The sequence below is a fragment of the Seriola lalandi genome, unplaced genomic scaffold (assembly GCF_002814215.2).
Source record: "Seriola lalandi dorsalis isolate HSWRI2012SDOR001 ecotype SW California unplaced genomic scaffold, Sedor1 jcf7180002054971, whole genome shotgun sequence".
Lineage (NCBI taxonomy): Eukaryota > Metazoa > Chordata > Actinopteri > Carangiformes > Carangidae > Seriola > Seriola lalandi.
The window spans coordinates 698,892-709,454 of NW_019525522.1; the positions used below are offsets into that span (position 1 = coordinate 698,892).

The window sequence follows — 10,563 nt, forward strand, 5'->3', positions numbered from 1 at the left end:
TCTTTTTTCTGAAAAATAAGATTTTTCTATTGAAGATAAAAGTGAAATTAATCTTCTTCTAGCTAAAGTCTGAAGAACTATGTGAAGAATTTGACATGTGTGAAATGATTATCCGTGTAATTGTTGACAGAAAATTCAACAACAATTTTGATGAATGATTAGACATTTTGGTCTTTCTCAAGAAAAACTGCTAAATATAAAAATGATTCATTCTAGCCGCTCAAATATGAGGATTTACTCCCTTTCTATCATTGTAAACTGAATATGTTCAGGACTGTTGGTCAAACACATTTGTCTTGGGCATTTTCAAAATTTTTCTACTATTTGAATAAACAGTAAACAAAAGATATTAATTGGCAATTCAATGGTTTTGGTGATATGGTTGAAATCACAGTCCTTATACTAATAATGATACACGGGTATGTATCACTATCATGAAGATATGATGTCAAATCAAATAGAAAATATTCCAACTGCTTGAGATTTAATGTTTTTTTCTTCTTTCGAACAGCAGCTGGCAAAACAAGACATTTCAACACAAGCTCCATTAGTAGCTGCTCTGGTGCTTTCAATTGAGTCACAAAATCTTCAAGGCCAAGAGTGAACTTTTAATCTCATCTTTTAAACCAACATGGTAGTCCTTATACTGCTCAAAAAAATGGAAATTTAACATCTATGAAAACTGGGCAAACATGATCTGCTGAGAAAGATTGTGTGATGTTCAAAAGCTCTAGACCCTACAAACGTTAGATGCATTAAAAGAAGAAGACGGCGCAGTGAAAAAAAAACATGGCAAGACTGGTGTATGAAGATGTTTTGTATTTGACGCAGAACATCAGGGATAGGTTATAGACGACCAAAAGCCAGTCAGCAAACAGTGCCACAGAACATTTCCATGAATGGAGAAAACACCTCAAACTTGTTGTCAACATGTTCATGTGCTGAAATGTTACTGTTATTGTTTGTGAATTGTGACACCTGGCATCTGTTGTAGCAATGCTGCACACACAATGTAAACTTAGTAGACGAACGTCATCACTGTTCAGGCTGTCAAAATCTAACATATCCAAACAAGGCTTTTAGTATTTTTGCACCATGTGTTTGTCACTTTAACACTAACTTTGTTACTGCTTGCACACTGCCTACATGGTGGTGTGTGCAAGTGTGTGTGTTTGCGTACGCACACGTGCATGTATGTTATACTGCGTGTGCAGTGCTATCATATTTATTATTGGGAATCGAGGAATTTCATTGGTATTGGAACTGACTACCAAATTTCTGGTATCATGACATCCCTTCTCTGTTATGCATTACATCACACAAAACTCATCACATACCTTAAGCGAAAACTTAAACAGTTAACTAATCACTGACTAACAATTTGGGCAAAAAAATGTTACTGGTGGTTTATAAACAATCATTTTGAATTATAACCAGCTTTATCGTTACATATTTCCTTTGTCACAACTGACTTTTTTATTACATAACTGTACAGGATAATGGTTCAATGTCAGGACACAATTCCATCTGTTGATTATGAACACTTGAAAAATTCTTCAATACTCCAGGTAAATACAATGTGCATGTGTGTAGGTATTATTACAGTTAATTTCAATGTCATCAGTTAAACTAAAATGAAATGTGCAGTAATGAAGCACATTTTATAAGACAGATCTCTGCGTCACTCGGGTACGTGTCTTGGATTCTGCCTTTGTGCAGCAAGGAAGCAGCCCTGTCTGCTGGATCCAAACAGTGTCCTCAGACACACCAGATTTCTGCTCTGCTGAATCATCCGCAGCAGGGGACTCTAGAGCACAACTGCAGTAAAATATTTACTGGGATTCAAGGGTTTTCTGATGCCATGCAGATGCAGGTAAGGACCTAGTTAGGCTGAAATGAACATCTTGAATCCTGCCAACAAAACTCTGCGGTTTCTCGGGGGAAATTTCTAGCATTTCTGCAGTATTTAGATATCAGAGTGTGTAGAAAAAATGGGATCATGGTGAAGAGGGGAAAGATTTGTGGCAAGATAGGATGTGAGCCAAATTTGTATCTATGATGTTGTAAGTGCTTTGGCTGAGCCCCTGAGCACGAGGACACCACAGGCCCACTAAATGTTTCATCAGAGCTGAAGAAGGATGATGCAAATTATGCAGAACTCAAAAAGTCAGACAAATTGCCTCCTTATTTCAAGCTTGTCTCCTAATTACAGTAGACCTCTCCCATTTTTAGGACTATGTTGTCACCCAGATGCAATGGTACTGTTGAGATCTCAACCTCAGTACCTGTGGGAAAATGACTGTTTAAACCAACCACAACAAAGTCAAGAATAAGGCAGCAAACAACTTGGCTGAATAAGTGAAATATGTTTTCAGTCACTGTTCTTCACACACTGAAATACAAGTTTTAAAAACACAGCACATAAGCGCTTGTGCCTCTAATTCTCCTCACTATGACTGCTGTTCAAAAGATCTCAAAGGAAGCTCTGACTGATCCCTCAATAAATTCTTTCTGAAAACACGATCTGTGATTGGCTGAGTCTGGGAATCGTTGCCTTTATCTATTAGTCTCTAGGCATTTTGTTTCAGTGTATTCCATCTGCAGAAACATCAGTCATATGGCACCTCACAGAACGGATCACATATGATTTATTAACCGCATGATGACACACAAAGAAAGGTGCAATTCAGGAACTGGTATTAAATCTGAATGATGTTTATGCATGAATCATTCAGTCATTAGAATAATCTCAAATAATCCCAAACTCAGGTACTGAATATTTGAAGCACAGTCCCACCTGAGTGTATGGCAGCTCGTATTCACGCACATGTATCAGGCATATGCAAACAAGCACAATTTGCATCCATTTATGCAATTACACAAAGATGCATTTGCACATATTAACACGCAGGCGAATACACATACACACACGCACACACACACACACACACAAACACAGTGACACATCTCCATAAATGGAAACAGTGAACAGTTATGAAACCAAACACGAAAAGTGGGAATGCTCTCTCTCCCTCTCTCTGTCTCCAGTGTCCTGTTTTTCTCCCACTCTTTCCTCTTCATCTGTTCTACATTATGTTTTCTGCTATCTCACAGTCTAACTCACTATGTGCTCTCTCTCTTCTCTTTCTCAGCCTCTCATTTTGCAGTAACTGAGGTAAATGGGTCTTCGCCAGCAGAAAAAAGTGTCTGTGACTGTGAGCAGCACTGCGAATCTGACTGCTGAGGAGAAAGAGCAGATGTGTTCAGACACACCACATGGATGGATGGAGGAAACACAGCCAGTGATAAGGATAGGGTGTGTGGTGTGTGTGTGTGTGTGTTTGTGTGTGTGTGAGAGTCTTTGTGTCTGTATGTATACAATGGCTACCAGAAGAGACTTATTGCATTCTACTTCTGTCAGCTGAACACTGAGGCTCTTAAGCCTTATCAATTTCCTTTAATTGCGATCAGACCATCTGCCAATCATGTGAACAACACGCACACACACACACACACACACACACACACACACACACACACACACACACACACATACACACACACACACACACAAACACATATCCAAAATCATGCCCACCCTGGCATATAAACCACCAATCCAGTGAGGATGACGTTGGATAAAAGGCCAAGTCGCCATTAAATATCTCTTCTCTGTCTCTTGTGCCTTTTATATCTGTCTTTATCTTTCTGCCTGTCTCTCTGTCTAACTCAGACACACACACACACACAAACACACACACACTGCAAAGACACACACTATGGTGTAATTTATTGATCCCTGAGACACAGAGCCGCAGTCCACTGGGAGTCTCCAGCGATAAGCCTGACTGGTCTTTATAGGCAGCAGAGATGCCGAAGAAACACAACTGAGGTAATCAGACTGAAAGCTTCAAAAACAAGGGAAAACACTTCTTCAGAGCGAGCAGGTCTAACTGGAATACCCAGCTGCTTCAGATCAGTATGATTCCGCTTGAAATTATGTGACTTGAAGTATTAAATGCAGCTAAACAAGTAAGTTTGCTCTGTCAGACATTTAAATGGTTACTTCAGCAATTTAAAAAGCCAAGATATCCTGACTTCTTGTCCCTGGTGAGCTTAAAAAATGCTGGCTCCTACATTTCCCATAATAAAACTGAGTTGTATATTCACTTGGAAGATAATATGGAGCAGCCAAGTTGGAAAAGACATTCATGTCAGCATCCTAGTTGTAATTCTGATTCTGAGATATCAAGAATTGGTGACAGCTATATCTGTATCACTTGGTTCAGCTAATTTAAAGGGAGGTATACACTGTTAGTTTGTTTTTGGTTTCACAAACTGCTCCAAATATGTAACAATTTAGACTATTAATATGATATAACAACAAAACTAGCAGTGGAGTTGAAACAGGCTTGGGTGATATGTTAAAATGCTGTGTTATATGTTAAAATGCCACCGTCAGTCCAACAGCCAGCAACTGCTGATTTATTCGTGCAAGTGTGTGTGTGCTGCGGGCGTATGCGCAGGGAGCAAGGGATTCCCCACTCCCCAGACGCCATTTTCATCAAATGCAATCATGGAAGAGCTTGTTGCAACAAAAAATACAAAATCACCTATTTGGGATTATTTTGTTTGTAAACCACATGCGATCGGCAAGCCAAAGGAGATGTAGTACCAGCAGATGATTCTAACACTACCAATTTGCACCAGCATTTGCAAACACAAAAGTGCAAAATCAAAATTGCAGGTAAAATTGAAGGTAAAATGCGTCACAACATACTGAAGCATTGTGGTGCTACAGAGAGGCCCTGGCCAATAAATCATGTTCTCCAGATGTAAATGATCATGTGCGTTTAGTATAAGCCCCAGCAAAAACTCACATCATCATCATTTCTAAATTTCTTTCAGTGAAAATGCAAAAATGATCCTTCAAACTGAAATTATGACGCAATATATGTCAATATATGTTTTTTTGCATATTGTTCAGCCTTAATCCTGCTGTTTATGCAACACTATCAGAGAGCAGAGTCCCCCTCAACTGCCACTGGACAATCTCCACTTCATCAGCCCAAAATCACCCCAAAAAAAACTAAACAGCAATGGACTCAGGCCATCACAGATAGCCAATATATTTGTACGATTGCTTAAGCCTAGCATGAACTCTCCCAGTCAAAACAGGAGGTTTTCCTGTTCTTCCCATTCTGTCAACATTCAGCAGAATCAGACCCTACCTGCCAGTTTTAAAGTTTCATAGCTTCAGCTTGTGATGCAGGTTTTTTGACCAGTCTCCAATCATGACATCATTGGGGTTATTTTCTCAGACTTAACACAGCTCCTCCAGAATCACAGCAGACATTATACAGCTGTTTCACAGGCTGAATAATACTCCAGATGAAAATGAACTTCATGAGTAAAAGTTTACTTTTGTGCCTTTAAGTGGGGCACTTAACGCCTGTCCTGTTAAGGTGGAGTTGCACCATGGCCAGATGTTATTGGCAGTGACTGAATGTAAAATGGTGCAGTGGAGAGGATTACCCAGGATTCCCTGAGAGTTTAACAAATGACAGAGCTACACAGTGAGGAAGAAAATCAGGTTGCAGGTTTTCTGAAACAATATAATATTACTTGCAATATTGCAATATGAAGTGATTAAATTACAGCCTTAACATTATATTAAAGAAACTCATGTTCTACTCTATAAGGCCTAAATCCCTTAATCCTTAATCTCTATCTATCTATCTATCTATCTATCTATCTATCTATCAGTTGAAAACACTCCTCTGCCTGCAGACACTTGTGTTGGGCATCACTGCACCATCTTTCACTGGGTTTAAGTGGTGGAACAGGCAGCCAATTGACCACTTTTAACTTGTCTGACCTCATTACATTTGTAGTGCTGCCCACATTCATTTTAAACAGAAACATTTGTGCAGCTCTTTTGTTTGCGCTGACTGCCACCATGAGAGTTTCTTACTGAAAGGCACCGCCACAGTATTGCCAAGTGGTGTGAAGGACAACGTGTTGGTGCTTCACTGCAATCATTGACATGGAGTTGATTACCTCCTATTCAAAAATGTAAATTATTAAATCATTACATATATTAATTTGTTTATTTTGGACTAATTAAATTTCATTACAAAATCTAGAGGCAAAGACAGGAGAAAAAGAGAGACAGAGATGAAACACAACAAATATACATTTCACTTCACCAAATATAAAATAATAAACACCTCTAAGACCAGCAGGACAGCATTCGAGATAATTTTCATAAACAGCTAATTAGTAATCAAAATTAATCTATGAAGCTATGAGCTGAACACTGGTAATCAAATCTGCATACTAAGGACACAGAAGGAAAACCTTATCTCCTCATCCCTCCTCCACTCTTTTGTCTGTCAGAGAGACACTGCAGTCTCATACTATAAATGACCTACTGACCCTGTTCATAATATGCTGGCTGGGCGCAGCACTGGCACTGCAGCCCATACACACACACACACACACACACACACACACACACACACACTCACACTCACACACACACACACACACACACACAGTGCAGATATAGAGTCACCTTTCAAAAATGCTGTTGTGTTACAAGCACAGATGCAGACAGAGAGGAAGAAGAATCATTTCCTGGTTGTTAGCCTGGGACAGGAAAGCAGGAAAATATGGACTTGGAAGAAGTCCAGGGTGTTTTCCTAGCTTAGCCTGCCGGTCTACAAGTCACACCAGCATGACCACAGAGCCTCCGACTAGCCACACCAGCCTACTGGAGCGTAACAGTCAGCCAGCTCCACCAAATCACCCCAATATGTCACTTCTATGCTGTCAAGGTCAACCGTCCACTCTCATTTTGTCACTCTAAACGCTTATATCTAAATACATGCTCACATTAATGTGGTGATTTATCCTGTTTTGGGCTATTTCCATGGGCACTTTCGTTTTGTCATGCAAAGTCAGACATTATTACCCACGCAGACAAACATAGCATATCGTTTCTGGCATCTGAAGTTATAGCCTATTTCTGCATGTTATATTCATTTTTAAATATAAATTACATATTTCACATGTTTGTAATCAAAATAATATATTTTCTCAACATAATTTGAATGTGCAAAATGGTTTATGATGGATTTTAAAAATGCTATGCCTAAATGGTTTTGGTGTTGTCGTTCTACATCAACAATGCTGTTAATAAAGTCACTAGAAGGATGAAAAAAAAGAGTAAGTCAACAAGAGAGAGTAAGAAGAAGAGAAAGAGATAGTTTGGTCTGGAGCTGCTGCTGGTGTGTCTGGATGTCTGACACCTTGAGTTCAAGTTGATTATATTGGAGGAGAGTTGCACTTTTGCCTGGGAGAGCCCACGGTTGTATTGGGGGAATGAATTACAATGGCTCTAGACTAGACATGTAAATGTCTATAATTAAGATAATAACGACTTTGCTTGGAGGATGAAAAATAAGCTGCTATCAAACACCTGTTTTAAAGAAGCCACCCACATCATGAAGAAGCAAGGTCTTGGCCCGGCTCGGTCTTTCACTGCTGAAAAATCACTATACTTCTATAAGATAGGTGTACATAACGGCTTAGATTGTGTGTGTGGTAAAACATGCTGGGATCTTCTTTAAGGTATGTGTTATCAGTAAGTAATTCCTAGGCATTTACGGAATTATTTTTGCTTTCAAATGTGCACAGTATACCCTTGAAAAGGTTACTATGTGCTCGCTCCCTTTCCGAAGTGTCTCTCAATACACTTAGAAAGACATAAACAAACAGTAGATAGACAAGGCTTATTGTCTCTATCTCCCTGTCTCTCTCCTAGTGTGTGTGTGTGTGTGTGTGTGTGTGTGTGTGTGTGTGTGTGTGTGTGTGTGTGTGTGTGAAAGAGAGAATGAGAGGGGGGGGGTGAGAGAGCACAGCGCGAGACAGCCATGTTCTCCCAGCCTCCTCGAGCCAGTAACCATGACAACAGGATGGCTGGGAGACACGGTTCAAGCTCAATTGAGGCCGGTGTCTTTCTTTTCCTCCAAAATAGACCTTGGTCGCGTTTCAAGATCGACTTGTCCTCCTAAAAGCGGAAAGGAACCGCTTTTCTCTTCCTCTTCTCAGGGGACAGAAAGATTGAAAACACACAGACACACACAGACACACACACACACACACACACACACACACATACACACACCTCCATAAAATCCCACGGCCCGCACGGTGCATATCTTTCAGCCTATATTAGCTCCACAAACACTGCTGTCCTAAAGCCTGCCGGTGCGAGTAGGCTGCAGGCTGTGTGAGCATTTTCTGGTGACAGATTAGCAGGAAAACAGGACGCGAAACCTGAACGCAGCCAACATGAGAAATGCTTCTGCTCATCTCGCTAATAAACTAAAATACATGATATCTCAGCATGGGCTTCGTTATAACTGCCGGTTAAACGGAGGTTTTTCGGCGCTAACGCAGCCCTTCTAGCTTAAATTGGTAACACTTTAAACGTGTGCGCTATAAATGAACGTACGTTTCTTCACTCACCAGTAAAATGCATCCAGTCAGGGGCTGAAAAGGAGAGTTCTGCGGTGGTGGTGGTGGTGGTCCTCTCGCCCCCTCACACTCTCTACATCCACACCGGGGAATAACACTGACAGACGGGCTCTTTTTTCTCTCCACGCTGAACGTCCTTCCCAGCTGCCCCCCTCTCACCGGCATGCGCGTGCGACCGTTGTTCGCCGCCGCCGACCGAACGAAGCTCGTGGTGTAGTCTCGCGCCTCCGCGCAGGCTGGTAGGGGCACGCGGGAGGTCCAGGCGGCGGAGAGCGATTACTGAACGGCTTGATGAATGGAGGGATGAACGGAGGCGTCCTCCCCGTCTCCTCCTCTCCGTGGAGCCTCGGTGTGTTTGACTGGCAGCTGAGAAATTGTAATTCCGCTCCTCGGACTGCTCGGGAGCACCATCACTCTCCCGTGGTGTGAGCGGGACGTGTCTCGAGGGCCTGTTGATATCAGACACTGTAGCCCGCAGTGAAGATTAGCACCGGCAGCGGTGGTGACAGAAGTCTTCCTCCTCTTTGACCACTAATGATATGACTGAATAGAATATCATTAAAATCACTTAAACTTTAACTTTATCAGACGAGCTGATGTAGACTGAGCTGTGTGTTCCAGACTGAGGTTAAAGGGAGACGGGAGGAGGGGGGGGGCATGTCCCTGTAGCATGGGTTCACTTTTTTTTTCATCACATAGGCTACTAGCATTGGAAATTTGCCTTTTCAGGGGAAATGTTTGGGGATTGACCAGAAAAACACAGCATGCAGATTATTTACAGACAGTCAAATAGTGCAGTCTAAAGTCCTGCAGCTGTCATATCCTGGATGGAGCATTGGTCATGCTGCAGTTTGGTTTAGATAGGAATTTGATGTGTGCAAGGGAAAACATGATCCATGAAACAGTCAATATTCTGCTTGTATAGACTGGTAGTTAACTGTTCGATGAAACAGCTCAATCTAATAAAGGTTAAACATACTGAACATAAAGTGTATGCTCATAATCTGTAACAAATATGATGCCAATTATGATGGAAACAGTTTCAAATTTGGGGGCTTACATTTTATGTCATTCTACATTTTATCATAGCACATTGCCTTGACCTTTGACCTGCTGGTTGCTGTTAGCTTTTAATACTGGTGCTCCGCCACTTTTACAGGCAATTACTGCTGGCTAGGATAGCAAAACTAGTAATATGCTTAAATGTAACTGTTGTAGAAAACAAACTGTGTTTTTGAGGGTATCTTTACTTGTAAGCAATTGAAGATTGAATCCTCTGACCACAGAAGACAGTATTTTCTGCTGATCTTTTTCTCTGTTCCACTTTTCTAAAGGTGCAAGTCATTCTGAAGGAGACTGTCAATACTCCTTTGTGGCAGGACTATAATTACAGCCTATCCAAAAGAGAAATACCTCTAATTAAACCACTGTAAAGAGGACAATAGGCTGGATAACATAGATGAAGAGCTTTCAGGGTTAGCTGACATTTTTAGGAAAACTCTGATTTGACTGTACATGCTATTGTTTGCCTATTCAAATATACAATATATTTGTCTGCTTACTCGCCTCTCTGTCAAGGAATTGATCAGGTGTCTGATTTTTTTTACCGAAGATGGAAAGAGAGTGATAGACAAGGCGTGGTTTGAGCTTGTGATGATGGCAGACCATTTGGTCTGTCAGAGTAGAAGATAACACAAAATGTTAAAATTCTTGGCTTTTCTGATGAACAAGCAGTTCATATTATCTGCCAGCATATACTCTAAACTGGCTTCTGTCCGCTCTGCCCTTGAAAAGCACAGAGGACATTTCTTCCACTATACTAACATATGCCCACCACCCATTTGTCACACCCTTTCAACATGCTCTTTCACTCTCGCTCATCTTCCACGTGCAAAACTGGCACCATAAAATCAAGCCAAGACCCAGCCCCAATCATTTGTTTTGTCTTTAAAACATATAGTGCTGTGCTTTGAGCGTACCTTCTTAATGGTAAACTTCAAGGTCATAAACAGAAGCACA

General features: G+C 41.0%; 1 protein-coding gene across 3 annotated transcripts in view; it reads right to left on the minus strand.

Annotated features, from left to right (window-relative positions):
• The window catches only part of psd2 (pleckstrin and Sec7 domain containing 2), a 37,954-nt gene extending 28,780 nt beyond the window's left edge, over positions 1–9,174 (minus strand). For all 3 annotated transcript variants that reach the window (XM_023395966.2, XM_023395965.2, XM_087170972.1), the window contains exon 1: positions 8,536–9,174. The gene's annotated coding sequence lies outside the window, so the exon portion shown is untranslated. The remainder of the gene's footprint in view (positions 1–8,535) is intronic.
• Positions 9,175–10,563: the final 1,389 nt, after the last annotated feature.